Below are 18,968 nucleotides of genomic sequence, written 5' to 3'. Positions count from 1 at the left end.
AGAAGGAGAAGGAGAAGGAGAAGGAGAAGGAGAAGGAGAAGGAGAAGAAGAAGAAGAAGAAGAAGAAGAAGAAGAAGAAGAAGAAGAAGAAGAAGAAGAGGAGAGACCAGACACACAGGCAGGGACACAGGTGACAGTCAAGGCAGAAACTGAGATAATGTGTCTACAAGCCTTGGAATACCTAGGATTTCTGAGTGTCACTAGAAGGAAGGAGGGATTGTGGAAAATATCCCTTTAAGCTTCCCAGGAAACCAACGCTATCCACACCTTGATTTTGTTTTGTTTTGTTTTGTTTTTAAACTTCTGGCCTTCAAATATGAAGGCCAGAACAAATCTCTGTTGCTTTATGCAGCCCAGCATGTGGTATTTTGTTTTGTCAACTCTTGGAGGCTGTTATAATACAATGGGGCCAGGGTGTTGGGTCAAAGACAAGGCTAAAGCCTGAGTGTCCCGTGGAACCTGGATTTGCTTCTCACCTTTTCCAAGTGCTACAAATTATAAGATGACAGGCCAGTTCCGGCATCATTTTTAAGTCTCTGAATCCTTAAAGCGGTGGTAACGGCAATGACTGAATAGCTGGTAGCACTGTTCAGAGAATAATAGGATACCTTTGTGAAGTGCTTAGCATGTAGCTTTACTCTCTAAATGCTCAACTTTGAGAGTCAAGATGTCAGCTCTCTCTTTCTCTGGCAATAGTGAACACTTTATAACTGCCTTAGTCTACCAGTTTTGACAGGTTTGGTTTTTCTTAATCCAGGGCTGTGGGGAGAGAGGGACAGTGTCTTGTTGCAGATTCTTCCTGGAAAAGAACATTTGCGGCCATAAGCAGATAGCTATTGACTGGTTCCTTAGACTGAGTACATTCCATGAGAGATCAAAGGTCAAACAGGGCTGGATCCCCTTGGGGAACAGTTTGTTGGTAAGATCCCTGTGTATGATTGCAGCAAAGGCTCTTGGGAGAATCAGTTAGACAATGGAGAAGTAGTACAAGTAATGGTGCCATACTGGGACAAAATGGTTCCATAATGGGACAAACAACATGGGAGGGTGAACAACAGGTCCTGGAGAACTGAGTCAGAACTAAGCTTTTGAAGATGAGTAGCCATCTCCAAGCTCAGGAGACAAGAAAAGCAGAGTGATAGGGTTAGAGAAATCTGGGGAAAGTTCTGGGTGTGTGGTGGGAAGAAATTAAATTGTGAATGAGAATTGCCTCTCTCATCTCCATCTGGCCATCACTGAAGACTCCTAAGCAGGGATGACACATGCTAGACCTTCTGTAACAGGGGATAAAGCAGGAAAGCAGTCAGGCTAGAGGAAGGGAGGCTGCTAAGACAAGGCAGGAAGTCTCTAGTTGGACAATGGCCATGGCTAGTGAGGAGCCACAGGAATGGAATTCTGGCAAGGAAAGGCCTGAGAGCGGAGGTGGCCCAGGGATGGCAAGGGGCACCTGAGAGAGTGGTGTGAGGGAAGTGAGGAGGTCAGAACATGGGCAGGGGCTGGGCAGGTGGTGAGAGGAAGGAGCCACTGGACTGCAGAACAGGTAGGAGCAGGCACACTGAGGTCAGCGGGCGGATACATTCTGACTGTGTAGTTATCAGGGGAGAGGGACCTGTGGAGAGAATACAAGGAGACGAGAACAGACAGAAACAGGGACAGCAAAGAAAAAAAGGATCAGTGGGGGTCCTGGCACAGGAGCAAAGCTAGGCAGGGCACCGCTGCCCACCAAGGACAAGACCAGCAGCTCTCCATGGTAGTGTGAACCGTGGGGTGACATGCTTGGAGAACGAATGGCTCAGGTGCTGACTGGCAGCGGCATTAGGAATGGCCTCTAGGTTTCAGCCAGGCCAGCAGCTGGTTCCAGGGAAAGAGGACGTCATTTATGCTCACTATTCAGCTTCTTATTCTGGAGGCCGTAGTGTGGAATACAATCCCCGAGCCCAGTAGAAAACAGGAACCAAGGGCTGCATTCAAATAAGTCCCTCTTGGGCCCTGTAGGGCTGAAGCCCCTTGGAGAAAAAAAAAATCTTTTCTCCATTCTTTTTTTCACTCCCTTGTTCCTTCTTCGTTGTTTTTCGGGTAGTGCTGGGAATCAAGCCCGGGGGTCTGTGAGTGCTAGAATGAACTCTGTCCTCACCCAAGACTGATCCGCTCGACACAGGCAGGGACCTCATTGCCAGACTCCACTTTACCCATGAAGAAGGTAGAGGGCTTTTTTGACCTAGAGCCCTGTGGATACCTCCTGACAGCCACAGTGCTAAAGTGGCACAAAACTAGGACAAAGCCCTAGTCACTTGATAGATACCCTAACACAACTAAACTCTGACTTTTGAGGTCATTAATCTGCAGCCAGACAATGGCCACTTGATCTCTAACAGTATTTGTGATGTGCTCCAAGCTGAGTCTCTGGTCTAGTCTTGGCATGGGTAGAAGTCTGTACATGTGATCCTACCCAGAAGTAGAAGTTTTCTCACCGATGGCTGTCTCAGGAGGGCTGGGAACCAAGCTATCCTCTGGATGTCCTTGGTTCACTCTCACTGACTCAGCGTACGGCCCCTACTTGCTCCTGCCCCCCAAAAGTTGCCATATTAGCAGTGAAGCAAAGTTATATATATATATATATATATATATATGTGTGTGTGTGTGTGTGTGTGTGTGTGTGTGTGTGTGTGCGCGAGTTCTGGCTTTGCACTGATCAAAACATGAAGTCACTGGGCTCTTTCTATTATACATATACATACATACATATATATATATACATATATATATATATATATATGTATATATATATATATGTATGTATATATAGTGTACACACACACACACACGTATTCTTAATCCTGGCTATCAACTTGACAATATCTCGAATTGCCTAAGAGATGATTGCTGTGCGTTTCCAGGGAGGTTGAGCTGTACAGAGAAGACCATCAAGGATGGAAGTGGCTCTCTCCCATTACCTGGGGTCCCGGATTAAACCAAAATCAGAGTGAGTGTGGAGCATTGACTGTTCTCTTCTTCTCTCTGCTCCCTGACTGTAGGTGTAATGAAACCAGCTCCTGTACACTCCCACCACACCCGTCCTGCCCTGCCAGCCTGTACACTCAAAACTATAATAAGCCAAACTAAACCCTTTCTTAACCTTGGGTTACTTTTTTCCCAGGAGTTATGAAGCAACAGGAAAATTAACCAATGCGCCCCCTCCTTAAATAAGTAAATTACGGAAAGAGAAAGAAATATTTTCAAAGTCAACACAGAGAGAGTGTGACAGAGTTGAATGGGACCTGAAAGGGAGGGGTCTTCAGTCAGACCACAGAACCGCCCAAGTCCTTTCCCAGAAAAGCTTCATCAGGTCCTAGGCTGTTGTGACAAAAGAAAATAAGACACAAATGCAGATGTCAAGAAAGGAGGGCAGGAAAATGTGAGTTTAGTGACACTCACAAGAGTATGGTATCCTGGTCTCCACCACCCTCTGGTGCTCCTTCCCAACCCATACTCACACCATGGCCCCAAAGAGCCACAAGGGAGTGGCCACAGAGATCCCCGCAATTTCTGGAATGGGTCATTCAGAGCACCAGGTGTTCTTAGTGCTATTCTTAGCACTGCAAAATGTCCAGTTACTAGGACTGCAGCCAGGAGTAGATACAGAGAAGATAATGCCCATTTCTCAGACTCTCTGCTTACCTTGAGTGTTTAACTTGAACTCCTGACCTCAGCCTCCCAGACAATTGGTCCTTCCCAATGGCTGAAATGAGGTTGCTACGGAATTCAGCCTGTGTGTTTTGAGTGCCCTGCCAGAGAGCCTGCAGATTGCAGCATGGCTGTTCCTCCTGATTAAGAAGGCTCCGCTTTGGTACCTTCCCTTTCTAGTCTCCTGGCTCAGAGACCTCTCTGGGTCAGGAAATCACAGTCCATGGTTTTTACTTGAGCCATACCAGAAAGTTCTGGGAGGCCTTTACTGATCAACCTAAGAGGCCAGGCAAATTTCCTCTATCCATTACATCAGACATTTGAGTTACCTGGCAACCATGGGAGTTGAATACCAATTACTTCCTGCTGTTCACTTTCAGGGCCACACACATAATAGCAACCATAGCACACTCTGCACGCACATCAGGGACTCAAGATGTGCTTGCCTGAGAGACATCCTTGAACGCTGGAGCACATCAGAAGTACCCAGAAGTCTTACCAAAACACAGGATCTAGTGCCTACAGCTTGTCGTTTAGTAATCCGGGATGGGGCATGAAAATCTCTCTTTACAATAAACTGGCCTGTGGGGTGGGTGCCACTGGCTCATAGACTCCATTTTGACAGTCACTGCTGTTGAGTCAAAGGAAGAACTCCCAAGCCTAAGTCCTTCCTCCTTGACATTTTTTTTTCCCAGTGACAAAGCTCAACCTCTGGACAAACACATTTTGTGAACAGCACTGCTAATGGAGCTTCTCACCGAGAGTGAGAAGCCAAGACTTATGGGTTTCTCTCCCCCTTCCGGGCTATCTGGGCATGGGGAATCCTCATGAGAGTCAGGCTGCACAGTGGGTGTTGGGGAGGCCCCCTTCCCAGGCTGATTCACTTCCTTCTTCACTTAGAACACTAGAAGGCAAGTGCAGGGGCCGAGGGGGATGGGTGTCCCTTTGCCTGCACCTGGTTGGTTGGGGCTGGGACTTCAAGATTCCGGAGTGAATCATCAATGCGCATCTTCAGATGGGAAAAGATAAGCTAAGCAAACCCTCACGCCTACAGCTGCTGCTCCAGGAGCAGCAGACATGAGCTCACTCACCTTCCAGCACCCGCTCATTCAAGTCCGCACCCAGGGGCCTGTGACCTAGCAGTGTGAGAGCATCAGAAGGAAGGGCCATTTCTATAGTCACAGGTAGTTTGCTCATCGAGTGGCCTGGCAAAGTTGGTGTAGAAGGAGGCAGACTCTCCTCATAGCTATTTCAAATTCTGGGAAGGCGCTCGCCTCCTCCTGGGCTTCTTGCATTACTCACATCAACAGTTTCAGGAAAGCCCTACCTTCTGGGGATTCCCTATGTTCTCATGGTATCCCCAACTCCTGGAGCTGCCACAGTCTCTCCCCAACAAGTCCTAATTGTAACAGTACATTGGATGAGCTAGCATGGCTAGCCTTGCCTCCACCTATTCAAACACAATCCAGGTGTCCCTATCAAGGTCTGCAGGTGTAATTAAAATGCAGAATTACTTGACTTTAAGCAAGGAAGATGAGCCTATATGAGCTGAGTGGCCCCCGAGCCAATCAGCCACAAAACTTAGGAGAACTGACAAGTGTGTGCATGGGAAACAACACAACACACACACACACACACACACACACACACACACACCGTGGACAGCAGCTTTGGCCCAAGCCGGTGAATCCTAAGATCCTGTTTGTGATTGGACTGCTTGCCCCCAATACTGTATGAGCTAACTCCTTGCACTGTATCTTAATATGTGTGTGAATGCCTTCTACTGACTTTAGCTTGAGTAAACCCCAAGTTGGACAACAGAATGCCTTCCCCTATGTAGGAGGGAGCCCTCAGAACCTTTGAGTACAGTAGCTTCCATGCAAAAAGGAAATTTGAAGGTGTGGTTAGGATTTTAAATTAAGGTCATATCTAAGATTCATGGAAGGGTTGGGCAATGTAATTCCAAGAGTCTTTATGACATAGGAGTGGGTAGAGAGTAGGGGAGAGATTTCAAGATGCTAAGCTGCCATCTTTGAGGATGGAGGACAGGAAAGGACATGCAGAGCTGTGTAGGAAGAAATGTAGGTGACGGTAGGAGCAGGAGCGGAAACCGTGGCACTACATCCTCCAAGGGCACTGATTTCCCTACAGTAAGTCTTTGTTTAAGCACCATGCCTGGGATCATTTGTTACAGCAGCAATAAGAAACAGGTGTGAATCCAATTCTGAAAGATCCCTAGCCTGTACCTCGCTGCCCTAGCTCTGGAGGAACATTTTCTTTGCACCAAAAGACGTTAAATAGCATTTGAAGGGGAGGGTTAATGCAATTAACCAACTAATTAAGCTGTAGCCAGCCGTCTGTTTGACTGCTGAGCTGTGGCCAATTGAGAAGTTTTCTAAGCCTCACTTCCGGTTTCCTCTAAGGTTGTGGTTTTGTTGGTGGCTCCTTAGGACCCGTTGTGACTGCAGAGTGCAGAGGGGGCGAACCATTTTCATTTTGTTCTTTGTGAAACCTGCTTACCACGACACCTAAGGAATTTTCCACTGTGCCAAGGACCACACCTCTTCTTTGGTGTATCTTCATTTGTCCTCCTTCCTAACACAGCACGTCTGGATTGCCCTGTCTACCCGCCTTATGAGAACAGTTCTAGAAGAAGGGTCCCTGTTGGACCACATGATTCAAGAAGACTATGCCAGTTGGTATCCTGCACAGGGAGGGCCACATGACCCAGCTGAGTCAATTAGAGTCCGCCCTGGGATTTTTCAAATTGCTTTTAAATGAATGGCAATGGACATGCTCTGGCTGCTGGCTGTGACTCTGTCTTCTGGAAGACAGAGCTTCATGATAACAAAACAGTGAGATTCAGAGATACTCTAGTCTACCTGATTAAGTCTGCCACATATTTCCTTGCTGGACTTTGTATGCTCTGTTCTGGGTATATTCTGGCCATGAGTCCGATTCATTTTTAAATATTACAAATATACGATGGCCTGGCATTCTTTTTGCTTTAAGCACTTGTACTTGTTATAAAAATGGATAAATCATCTTTATGTCTTGGTCTCCTGGTAGTCTTCTGCCCCTTGATTTTCAACCTTTCTGTGTCACGTTGTTTTAATGTTAATTTTTGTGGTTTTGGTTTTGTGGTTATTTGTTTGGTTTTGGAGTCAGGGTTTGATGTAACACAGGCTTGCCTCCAACTTGCTGTATAGCCAAGGCTGGCCTTAAACTCCTGATCCTCCTGCCTCCACCTCCCAAATGCTGGGGTTACAGGCGTAATCTTTGAGTATACTAGCTTATGTGACAAAATTAAATTTGAAGGTGTGTTAAATTGGGAGTTTATCCAAGATGCATGGCTGTGTGTGTGTGTGTATGTGTGTATGCGTGTGCATGCATGTGTGCGTATAATGACAACAGTCTTTATGAGAGAGGAGAAGAGAGGGTGAGCTGACAGATTTCAAGATGCTAAGCCACTGTCTTTGAGAATGGAGGGAGGGTGGGATATGAAGGAATGTAGGTGACCCTCACACCCCACTGTTTTGGATGTCCCTTTTTAAAAGCTATTTGACTCTATGTTTTCATTCAACCTGAGACTCTCTGGCATGGAAATGATGAGGGTAGGCCATTTGCATGGGTTGGGATTCTTTCTCAAGTTGTAATATCATGCTCCCCTGAAGGGGGTTTGCCCTTCCATTGTTAGAGCCTTTAACCTTCCGCTGTTAGAGCCTTTGATTCCATTTTGTTTTTATTATCATTTTTTTTTTTACTCTACCTTTTATTCTCCTCTCCCGTGGAAGACTAGTGTCTTCCCATGGAAGAGTCTAGTGACTTTTTGCTGAATACTCATACATATTTCCAATGGTGGAAAAACACATTTCAATCCACTTACCATCACGACCATTTACAGTACCAACTCCTGTGGAATTACACATTTCAGGCTGTGCAACAGTTATCATCATCTGCCTCTCAGACACTTCATCTTGTGACACTGAAATGAATACCCACTGGATGGGAGCTTCCCATTCTCCCTCCATCACTCCAACCCTAGGAAACTGCCGCTTACTATTCGTATTTATAAACTTAGCCATGTTACTACTCACTTCAATGAAATCCTATGTTTGTTCTTTTGGCATACTTCACTGAGCAGAATGTCCTCCAGGTCCATCTGTTTTATAGCATGCATGAGGATGTCTTTCCTTTTGATGGCTGACTAATGTTCCACCCTGTGGCTATGTCTGGTTTACTTGTTTGTTTATGTATAGGTGGAGACTTGGGTTTCTTCTACCTTAGCATTGCTATGATCAGGGGTATTTAAATATTGCTTGGAGACTCTGCTTTCAGATCTTTCTTGTGTAATGTCCTAGTTTGTTTTTTATTTCTGGGATAAAGTAACTGAACAAAAAGCAATGTAAAGATAGGATTTATTCAGCTTACAGTTCCAGGTTTTTTTTGTTGTTGTTGTTGTTTTTGTTGATGGGTCAAAGAAGTTCTTTATATGTCCTAGATATTAATCCTTACTACACACAAATTTGCATGTATTTTTCTCCCATTCCTTGGATTGCATTTTCTGTATTTAATTTTTATTTTATTTTTTTGCCTGCATGTATGCTTGTGTAAGGGTGTTGTGTCCCCTGGAACTGGGGCTATAGACAGCTGTGAGATGCCATGTGGGTGCTGGGAATTGAACCCAGGTCCTCTGGAAGAACAACCAGTGCTCTTAACCACTGAGCCATCTCTCCAGTCCATAGATTACCTTTTCTAAGATGCTGTTGACTGTGTCATTTGACACACAGAAATGTTTAAAAATTCAATGTCACATAACTTAATATTTTTTAACATATATTGCCTATACTTTTGGCACCACATCTAAAACAACTTTGCTCAGGCCCGTGTCACAAAGTTTGATCTCCATATCTTCTTTTGAGTTTTATAAGTCTGGGTCTTATATTTGAGTCTCAGATCCAGTTGAGCTCACTTTTATATAGTATAAAGTCTGTCCATCACATGATGCCTCCACTGTCAATTCAATGTAGCTCACTTTGGGGCTTTAGTCTTTCAGAGGAAGTTTCTCACCCCAAGATGCCATTAGACACTAAGACCTCCACTCTCCTTGGGGTAGTAGATTATTAGTTCCCCGTTCACCAGCAGCCCCAGCTTTATGGATGCATGAGATCTTGCCACCTCTCGTGTCATCTTAGGTACCCATACTATATGGCTGATGCCACATCCTTTTCAGACAGTCTTTTAGGCTCTTTCCTGGCCTCATAGCCACTATGCTCCATTCCCACCTGTCCCCCACCGCAGTGACTGGTGTGACAAGATTCTGGTGTTCTGTGCATTCTTCATTTCTTTCACCTGAAGATTCCCCTTCCCTTCTCACAAGCTTAGCTATGCATGAGGACTCTGATTTTACTTATTTTGTGAAGCACCTTTAAGTATTTTTATCAAGAGGTGTTTCGTGCTACATGAGCCTATCTTGTTGATGGAAACTATAATCACTAGAGCTCATTCTGGTCCGGCCATCTAACCACAGCCTTTGAGAGACAGAGACCTTGTTTCATCGCTAACATATTTCCTATTCAGACATTCTATATGAGGACAGTGAGGATGACTATAAAATTCACTATCTGTGACCCAGATATGTAAAGCAGAATCTACCTACCTCAAACAGGCAGTTTTCTCCCCAACTTATATGACACGTCTTGTGACTTTGCTGTCATTTGCATAACTGTGCACTGTCTGAGTGGAGGGATGGAACCCTTCTGTTTTTGTTCATCATTGAATAGCTACTGGTTGACTGTCATTGATCAAGAATACGAAGATGGGGAGTTAGCTCAGTCAGTAATGAGGACCTTGGGAAAAAGAAGCTGGGCATGTTGGTGTGCATTTGTAACCCCGTCACTGAGAAATCAGAACTTTGGGGCTTTCTGGCCATCCAGGGTAGGCTACTTAATGAGTTCCAGGCCAGTGAGAGACCTTGTCTTAAAATAGACAAAACAACAACAACAACAACAAAAAAGGTGACTCCAGACCACACACACACACACAAATAAATGAACCTTACCACTCTTGGCGTCAGAGAGTCGGAGGTCACTGCTGTTTAGAACAACAGGGTGCAGCCTTGCAAACAATGTAGGGGGCAATCCAGGCTTACCAACATGGCCCTGGGAAAGCCCACTCAGATGCTTTCCATATCTTCCCAGGCATAAGTCCCCAGGCACAGTCAGTCCTCAGCAGATCCAGTGGCAACACCTGTTCTTGCCGCCTCACCCTCAGGCTGCCCTTCCTACAGGGCAAGATGCTGATCAGATACACTCAACTCTCTAAGGAGTTCGGCAAATCCTTGGGGCTGGATTCCTAAGCTCTGAGTTGGGGATTGGGAGTGGGCACCTGAAGAACAGAGCGGGATTCCTGGATAGACCTGCCTCCCATCTTTCCAGGATTCCTGGATAGACCTGCCTCCCATCTTCCCAGAATGGAGAGTGTTCTTCGTTCTTACCACTCTTTAAGGCTTCAAGTATCATTATCTGACTTTGCTTCCACCTCTGGGAAGCAGTGAGCCTCGAATGCAATAATAGACATACAAATGCAATGGCAATAGCAACCACACCACAGGACAACCCCAGCCCTCTCACTGCGATCCTGCAGCATCCTCGGTCCACCCTCAGAGTCCTAGAAAACAGCACTTCTGTGCTCCATGACATTTTTTTCCCATGTACCACTGGTGCAATGTCTTGGCACACCTGGCAATGGAGCGTGGACGTCACCTTGGAGTCTGGAGCTGATAGTTTCATCTAAGCATAAATATAGGACATGTTTGTTGTAGGGCAATAGAGAACATACAAATCCACAAAGAACAAAGGGAAATTGTCGGTAGGCTTTCCTGTCCCCGCCCACAGAAGAATCACTTCTGTCTGGGTGTACTTCCTTAGCCCTGCCTTGCTCTGTGTGTTTTAGCAAAAAAAAAAAAAAAAAAAAAAAAAGCATACCCTTTGTTCATACGGTGGTCCATCCTGCCTCATTTTACTTAACAACAGAGAATAAGTGCCTCTCCAATGTTTGATTTTTTCTTAACTGCTAAAATTGGGGCCTGGAGAGATGGTTCAGTGGTTGAAAATACTTGGCTGTTCTTCCAAAGTACATGCATGGGTTCAGTTCCCAGCATTCACATGGTGGCTCACAACTGTCCCTAATGCTAGTTCCAGGGGATCTGGCTCCCTCACACAGACATGCATGCAGGCAAAACACTGATGGACATAAAATACAAATAAATAAATCATTAGAAAACTTCCCTGTCCCTAGAGGTATGGCAGGCATGGCAGGCGTGGCAGGCATGGCTGCTCCATCACAAGTGTATCAATAAGTGTCAGAGAGAAGAGACTATGTCTATGCTCCATGTTCTGACCTATAGACATCTGAATGATTAGTAGCCTAACATTTCCTGAAATAATTGAGCCTGAGATAACCTCTGGTATGGCTCCAGGCAGGACCAAATGGGCTCCCAGGGTGGAGAATGAGCTAGAGACTAGAACCACCCCACCTGGGACTATGAGCCCCTGGGGACAGTGAGCCTGAGACAGATGACCCTTTCAAGGGGCCACTCGGGCAGCCTGGGAGAGGAGTGAGCTCAAGATGACCACCAGACTGGCACCATGGGGCTTGCCCGAGATGTCCACTAGTCCAGCAGTGACCAGACTATACCAGGGATAACCTCTGCCTGGCACCATAATGCACAATAGGAGCATAGCACTCCTGAGGTGACCCCAGACACTCTGAGACTCCAGGTATACCACTAAGAGGAGCAAGTCAGTGGTGGAGAAATGGAAGAGAAAGAGAAACAGGATGTGGGCACAGTGAAGAGAGATAGAACTGAAGTCTCGAGGGTCATGAGGCGCCTGGTGTGAACAGCTGGTGATGTCACCTGGGACCATAGTATGGATCTGGCCTGTGTTGTCACAAGGAGGGGGCATATCTTGGTCTGTAACCCTGAAGCAGCTAGGCAGATGTCCCTGGTCTGGTATACCACCCAGGGACTTGTCGATATCTGAGTGTTGTGCAGAACTGGTCCTGTCTCTCACCTGGGTATCATGGGAGAGCTGACCCTGGGGTCATGAGAGGAGGCGAAGTGGTCCTGCCCCTCACCTGCTGCAGCACTCGGGAGAGTGGGCCCTGTACCTCTCCTGGGCAGCAAAGTAGAGTTGTCTCAGATGGCAGGGTTGCAGAAGAGCCAGCTCTAAGGGTGTGAGCATGGGACAGCTGGGCCCATCCCTTGTCTATTGTGTGGTGACAATGGTGAGGAACAGATAACCCTCCCCCACCCCTTGTTACCTTTGGCAGCAGGAGAGCTTCCCTGTAATCATGGAGTGGGAGAGCTGGCCCTGCCCTTCCCCTGCTGCAGCACTTGGGAGAGTGGGCCCTGCATCTCACCTGGGCAGCACAGTAGAGCTGGCTCTGGATGTGAGGGGTTGCTGGTGAGCCAGCCACAAGGGCATGAGTGTAGGAGAGCTAGCCCTGCCTCATATCTGCTGTACTGTGGCATCAGCCAGGGAGAGATGCCCCTCCCCTTTCTTTTGCCCTTATCACTGATGGCAGGCAGGGAAAGTGGGCCACACAATAGAACAGACTCTGATGGCGAGGGTGTGGGTGAGCCAGCCCTAAGGTTTTAAGTATTGGAGAACTGGCCCCACAATTGTCTGCTGTGTGGCAGCATAAGCAACATAGAGATACTCTTCCCCCATCCTTGCCCCTTGCCACCTCTGGCAGGCCTGAGAGCTGGCCCTGGGGTCACAAAAGCAGAAGAGCTCTTCCTGTCACCTGCTGCAGCACTCAGGACAGTGCAGGAGAGCTGGCCCTGAATCTTGTCTGCTGGGCAATGGCAGATGAGGCAGAGACGCCCTCCTCCCCTCCCTCATCCCTCACCATCTATGGCCAGTGGGAGAGCTGACCCTGGAGTCATGAGAGTGGGAGAACTGTCCCTGTCCCTCATCAGCTGTAACACTCAGGAGAGCAGGCCTTGCCCCTTGCCTGGGCAGCAGGGTAGAGCTGACCCCTAGTTGCAGGGCTTGTTGGTGAGCCATTTCCAAGGGCACTGAGAGTAGGAGAGCCAGTAGGCTGACCAGCTCTGATACCTCTCAGGCCCAGATTCAGGGCTTTGAATTGGACCACCCCAACGTCTACCCCATTGATGAACTGCTGGAGGGCATGAACAGCTGGCCAGTCCTACAGATCCAAAACTACAGAATCACTACGACACAGGGCAACAACAGGATATTTAAGAGGAGTCCCAGTGAGGTTCCATAGTGACACAGTAGCAGAAGCCAGAGGCCTTGAACCAGACAAATGACTCATTGCAATGAACATTTGCAAACAAGAAGTGTGGACAAAAGGGTGTACTCTGGGGCACAGCGTGACACACTCCAGCTTCTGTTGGGAGGAGGTTGCAAGGGTAGAGGGCAGGTACAAGGGGAGGAGTGGGATTGGGGTGCATGATGTGAAGTTCACAAAGAACCAATAAGAAGTTAAAAATAAAACTTTAGAATTGGTGTGTAGTCCAATTCCCAACATCACACATAGACACAATAGATCTGAGAATATTCCACAGATATCCTGCGATTTATTTATTGACACTCCAATGATACAGATCAGCCCCTCCCTTTGAGTTTCTAAGCAGACGAGTTACATCCTAAGACACTGCAAATGATCAAGTTTCCATTAATTCTTTCATTTAGAAGTCAACGTTTTCAAACCCATGACGTAGCCCCACGTCCACACTAAATCGAAGTGTACTATACTGGAGTGTGGGTGGGGCTGAACAGAGACGAGGAGATGTGCATCTTGAGAAAAACGTGAGGAAGCTAGAGTCCCCAGGTGACAGTTGACAAGTCTGACTTAGAAAACAGCACTAGACATGTCCGTGGCTCCGCTGCATCTCTGGTAGGACACTATGGCCAGATACCAGTCTGGCTAAGCTACTGGAGATTTATGGAGAACAGTGCAGCTGTAGAGGGGAGAAAAACTCAAGACAGCATCCCCAGAAAGCGCTAGTTTCAGCTCTACACTTGTATGAGTGGCAGTTCCTACAGGCCATCTCCCAGTTTCCTCCATGATAAAATGGGAATTAATGGGCTGCCTTCATGGCGTAGGGAGAGGGCTTCATCAGTCAGCATTCTGAAGGGACCTAGCTTTGTTCACATTATCTCACTAAACGTGTGCACCATGGATGTACACCGATTCAGGAAGCACAAATATACTGATAATTATAGTCACAGCTGAGTATCTGTCCATTATTTTATGGCTCACCATGTTCATGGTCCTAATAGAAGAAAGTGTGTAATGGCTACTAAGAATTGGTTGGAACTGAGGGCAGTACTCTGAATGTTCAAGACCAGGCACAGTGGTTCATGTGTGTAATCACACTTGGGAGGCAGAGGCAGGAGGATTATTGCAAGTTCAACGTACACCAGGTTAATTTAGTGAATTTCAGTCTGGGTCACAGAGCAAGATACTGTCTCAAAGAAGAAGAAGGAGGAAGAGGAGGAGGAGGAGGGAGAGAGGGAGGGAGAGGGGGAGGGAGGAGGGGAGGGAGAAGGGAAGGGGGAGGAGGAGAAAGAAGGAAAAGGAGAAGGAGAAGAAGAGGAGGAGGAGGAGGAAGAGGAGGAAGAAGAAGGAGGAGAAAAGAAAGAAATGAAATAAACTAGACTAAAATATAATATAAATAAGACAACCAAACAGATATGAATAATGTTACCCCCAATCCCTGTAAATTTTAGATACCTATGCATTAAATATATACATAGGTTATATTCTAGTTAGCTTCAGCTATCAACTTGATGAGCCTAGAGTCATTTGAAGAAGTTTCCATTGAGGGATTACCCAGATTAGAGTAGCCTATGGTCATATATGTGAGGGATGGTCTTCACTGATGGTAGATGTGGAGCACCCTACCCACCGTGAGTGGTGTCATCCCAAGGCATGTAGGCCTGAGTTGTAGAAGAAGGCTCTCCTGTGAGTGCACCAGATAGCAAACAAGCAAGCAGGGTTCCTCCATGATTCCTGACTTTTGTTCCTGCCCTGACTTCTGTTAATGATGGACTATGACCTGAAAGTATAAGATGAAATAAACCCTTTCTTCCCCAAGTTGCTTTTGGTCAAAGTGTTTTATCAGAAAAGCAAGCTAGAACAGGTTAAATGGGGTCCTAAGTGACCAAGAACAGAGAGGCTTCTGCAGGGCAGAGTAATGGAAAGTGGAGTGATGGTGGGGGTGGGGTGGGGGTGCAGATTTAGCTCAATGGACCACATAAGACTGTGATGCTATCATCTGCAGGGTTGCCTGGTGATACTGTGAGGTCCTCATTCTCAAAACTATATGGACAAAGACAGGTACATCAGCAGATTTCTGCATCTTTGAGGAAATGAGTTTGTACATCATGATCAACTCTGAAATTCAATAGCTCCCCAGACCAGGAAGCTTCTTCATCTTTCCATAGCTCATTCCATCCTTGTTTGTGCAGATTCTACACAACAGACTAGCCATGATCCACAGTGGATTTAGGGAGACGGGAGAAAGGCCTTCACCTGTAAATGGGAGAGACTAATGAAGCTAAAGGCCCAGGATCTGGTTCTTCATAAGCTGCTCTCTGGAAGCCTCCATGAGCCTCTGAGGTTCATTTCTACCTAACAACATCATCTGTAACACTCTTTGCTGCCTCTGGTACCCAATAGTCAGAGAGTAGAAGCTTGTTTTTGTAAACTATCCTTACATGGGAAGCAATAAGTTGACCAACTTATTTCAATTTCCTTAGAACATTTCCAGTGTTAGAACTGAAAGTCTTGTGTCCCAGGGCAAATGGGGGTGGTTGTTCAGCCTGGGAACCAATAAATGTACAGGCAATTCATCTCAGAAGCCTTGGAGCCTTTTGGAGAGCCAGAGAGAACAGCAGTACCTAGCTAGAAAAGGTCTCACCCACAACCACTCAATCTACTGCAGACTCCTGGCTCAGCTCCCAGCTATTGCCTCTATTATGAGCCAAAGAAAAACAGGAAGTTTAAGAAAAAGAGGAGGTCCCAAGGCACAAGTAAGAAACAGCTTGACGTTGACTAAGAAAGTGGTAAATTAAGATCTGTTTAGGGTTCTGTTTGGCAACCAAAAAAGACACCAGGAAAAATTTGTGTCAATTTCTACTGATAGATATTGGTAGCAATCTACCAATATGTCCCTTTTGCCCACACCCAGGACATCTCACCAGATTCTGTAACTGGTTCCTCTTTGGGAGCATCCCACTGGGCTCAGTTTAGGAATTTTCTGACCCATACCCCAGATTTCCATCCTGTTTAAACTACAGAATCTTGCCCTCTGTACCCAACAAGCTGGCTGGGTGAGCTACCCAGCTAAAGTAGTTGTTCCCTGAGCTCTATCTAGGTGATGTTCCACAAGTTTGATGGGCTTCTTCTGGGATCCTGCATTTGAGAAACACAAAACAGGTCCCTGGATGTTGAGATTACTTCAAGATTTTGGGAAGAAAAACAGACTTATAGAAATGGGTGATTATGGAACAAAATATAAAATTCATTTGATTTTCAGGAAAAAAAAAGGATTTGTATAAAAAAAAATGTAATTCTTGGGGTTAGGCAGGTCAGGCCATAACTCCAGATACATTGTTCTCTAGTCCTTTCCAGATGTGGAAACTTATTTACTCCACTTAGAACCCAGGGCCTTGAGGTGAGGCATTTGACAATGCCTATGTTGACCCCTTCTGAGGACCTCTACATCCTATCCATGCTTTTTGGTGCTCTAGGTTAGCCCATTTCCCAGGGAAAGTTGGTGTAACACCCCTCTGAATATAAATGACTTGTCAAGAAGACCCCCAGGCTCCTCCAAGACCCAGATACTCATTAACTCTCTAAGGAGGTGTGCTGCGTAGACTTATGTCAACTTGACACACAAGCTAGAGTCATCGGAAAGGAGGGAACTTCAACTGAGAAGATGCCTTCTTACTTAGTGATCAATAGGGAAGGACCCAGCCCAGTATGGATGGTATCATCCCTGTGCTAGTGGTCCTGGGTTCAATAAGAAAGCAGGCTGAGCAAATCATGGGAAACAAGGCGGTAAGTAGCACCCCTCCATGGCCTCTGCATCAGCTCCTGTCTCTAGGTTCCTGCCTTCTTTTGAGTTCCTGTCTTGACTTCCTTTGATGATGAACAGGAATATGGACATCTAAGCCAAATAAACCTGTTCTCCCCAACTTGCTTTTTGGTCATGGTGTTTCATTCCCACCATAGAAACCCTGAGACAGAAGAAGAAAGTTCACCACATCTCTGGTAGCAGAGGGCAGTCCTGGGCATTAGCACCAAATACTGATCACATTGAATGTCTCAAGAGTTCCTCACAAGCCCTTTGGCTCCCTTTCTTTGCTTCACCCTTGGGCTGTACCTGAGCCTCTTGGAAATACTGCTGAGCTTCAGTACCCAGAATGGAAGCTGGTTGCTGAGAAGACCAGCTCATGAAGGGGCTGCCCACCCCCACAGTATCAGCCCATCCCTCACCCCTTCAGTGAAGTCCAAGTTGACCTCTGCCTTGATTTTGCTCTCAATCCCTGAGAAGATTTAATCAACTTGCAATAGTAAGGCAGACCCAGGCCACCAAGGTCCTCTGAACCAAGCCAGCAGGGAATTGATGGAAGAATCTCATTGTTTCCACTGGGTCTATAGAAGCTCTCTAAGCACAGTGCAGATCCAACTGGCCCAATCCTAGTCTCATCTCAATCAGAAACTGCCAGCATGAGGTGAGAATTTGAGAATTGGAAAGGAACCCTGAGACCACGGAGCCCAAGTCTACAGGTCACAGATGAGAGAAACTAGAAAGTTAGAGTCCTTCTGTGGTCACGGGAAGAAAGGGAGGCTGAGAGGGAGATGCTGAGTGGGAATTCCTGCTTTGCCAGTTACTCAGCACTCAGCTCTGTGTGGTTCTTCCTCAGCTGTGAGATGGAGGTGTTGTGTTGACACCTCTCTTCAGGGCTGTCATTAGTATTTAAAGGAAATTTATTGTGTGTGTATACATGTGTTCATACACATATGTGCAAGTGCACATGCATGTGCTTGTGGAAGCCAGAGGTTGACAGCAAGGGTTTTCTCAGTCTGTCTTCATTTTAGTTTTGAGACAAGCTATCTCAATGAACCTGGAACTTAAGGATTCAGATGGGTTGGGTAGCCTGGGAGTTTCAGGAAACCTCCTGTCTCTGCCCTCTCGGCACTGAAATTAGAGGCTGTTTCATGACTCCCAGATTTTTACATGGGTCCTGGGGTTCTGAACTAAGGTTGTCATGCTTGAATGGCTAATACCTTATAGACATTTCCCACTCCCATAGAAAAGAATTTACAGGCACAGATCTAAAATTCCAAGGGGAAAGGCATGCCAATCAGCTGAGACCACAAGGCAAGTGGGAGACAGAGGTGCAGGAGAACTCATCCCCATTGTCAAAAGCGAACTTGAAATCTGCCCTGAAATCATCCCAAAAGCCAAAGGCCAAGGGAAACCCCATGAGTCAGCAAGCTTGATAACTATGCCATTACAGGGTGACCGCAAACCCCTCCCACATGGAGCCTCACTCCGTAGCTACCGTAATCAGACAGCGATACAAGGAGGGACCTGCAGGTGTGCAGCAATGGAGCTAAATGGAGAACCAACAGACCCACAGGAGAACGGCCAACTGGCTTTGGACAAGAGCACCGAGACAATTTTAGGAGAGAAGAGATGTGGTGCAAGAACATCCAAGAGGTAAAAACAGACAAGGCCTTGACCCAACCCTCACATCTATGCAGAACAACTCAGAATACAATAGACTTCATTGTAAAATTGGGAGATGTTTACAAGAAGATATAGGGAAGAAAACCACTCAGGAGCTATGATTCAGTGACGCATTCTTAGGTGTAGCACCAAGAGGAGGATCCAAACGCTGAAGCCTGATAAACATCAGCCAGACAAGGCAGTGCACACTCAGTACCCCAGCAACTCGGAGATAGAAACCAAGAGGATTGGGAGTTCCAGGCCAGCCTCGGCAACCTGCCTACATGAACTAAACACACACACACACACACACACACACACACACAAAAACCACAAAACAAAACAACCAACCAAAGACTGGTGTTGTATACAAACAAGAAACAAGAAACCCTGTCTCAAATAATGTAGACATTGAGGACCAACACCTAAGGTCCTTTGACTTCTGTATGTTCACATGTGAGCCCGTGTACACACACACACACACACACACACACACACACACACA

General features: G+C 46.5%; 1 protein-coding gene and 1 pseudogene across 1 annotated transcript in view; one reads left to right on the top strand and one right to left on the bottom strand.

Annotated features, from left to right (window-relative positions):
• Window positions 1-18,968, bottom strand: part of Slco2a1 (solute carrier organic anion transporter family member 2A1) — a 75,950-nt gene that overhangs the window by 56,553 nt on the left and 429 nt on the right. The gene's annotated exons all lie outside the window — the stretch shown is intronic.
• LOC114612019 lies at window positions 10,973-11,120 on the top strand (annotated as a pseudogene).

Source organism: Grammomys surdaster, unplaced genomic scaffold, assembly GCF_004785775.1.
Source record: "Grammomys surdaster isolate TR1022 unplaced genomic scaffold, NIH_TR_1.0 126131, whole genome shotgun sequence".
Lineage (NCBI taxonomy): Eukaryota > Metazoa > Chordata > Mammalia > Rodentia > Muridae > Grammomys > Grammomys surdaster.
This window is presented reverse-complemented; position numbering and strand designations above follow the sequence as displayed.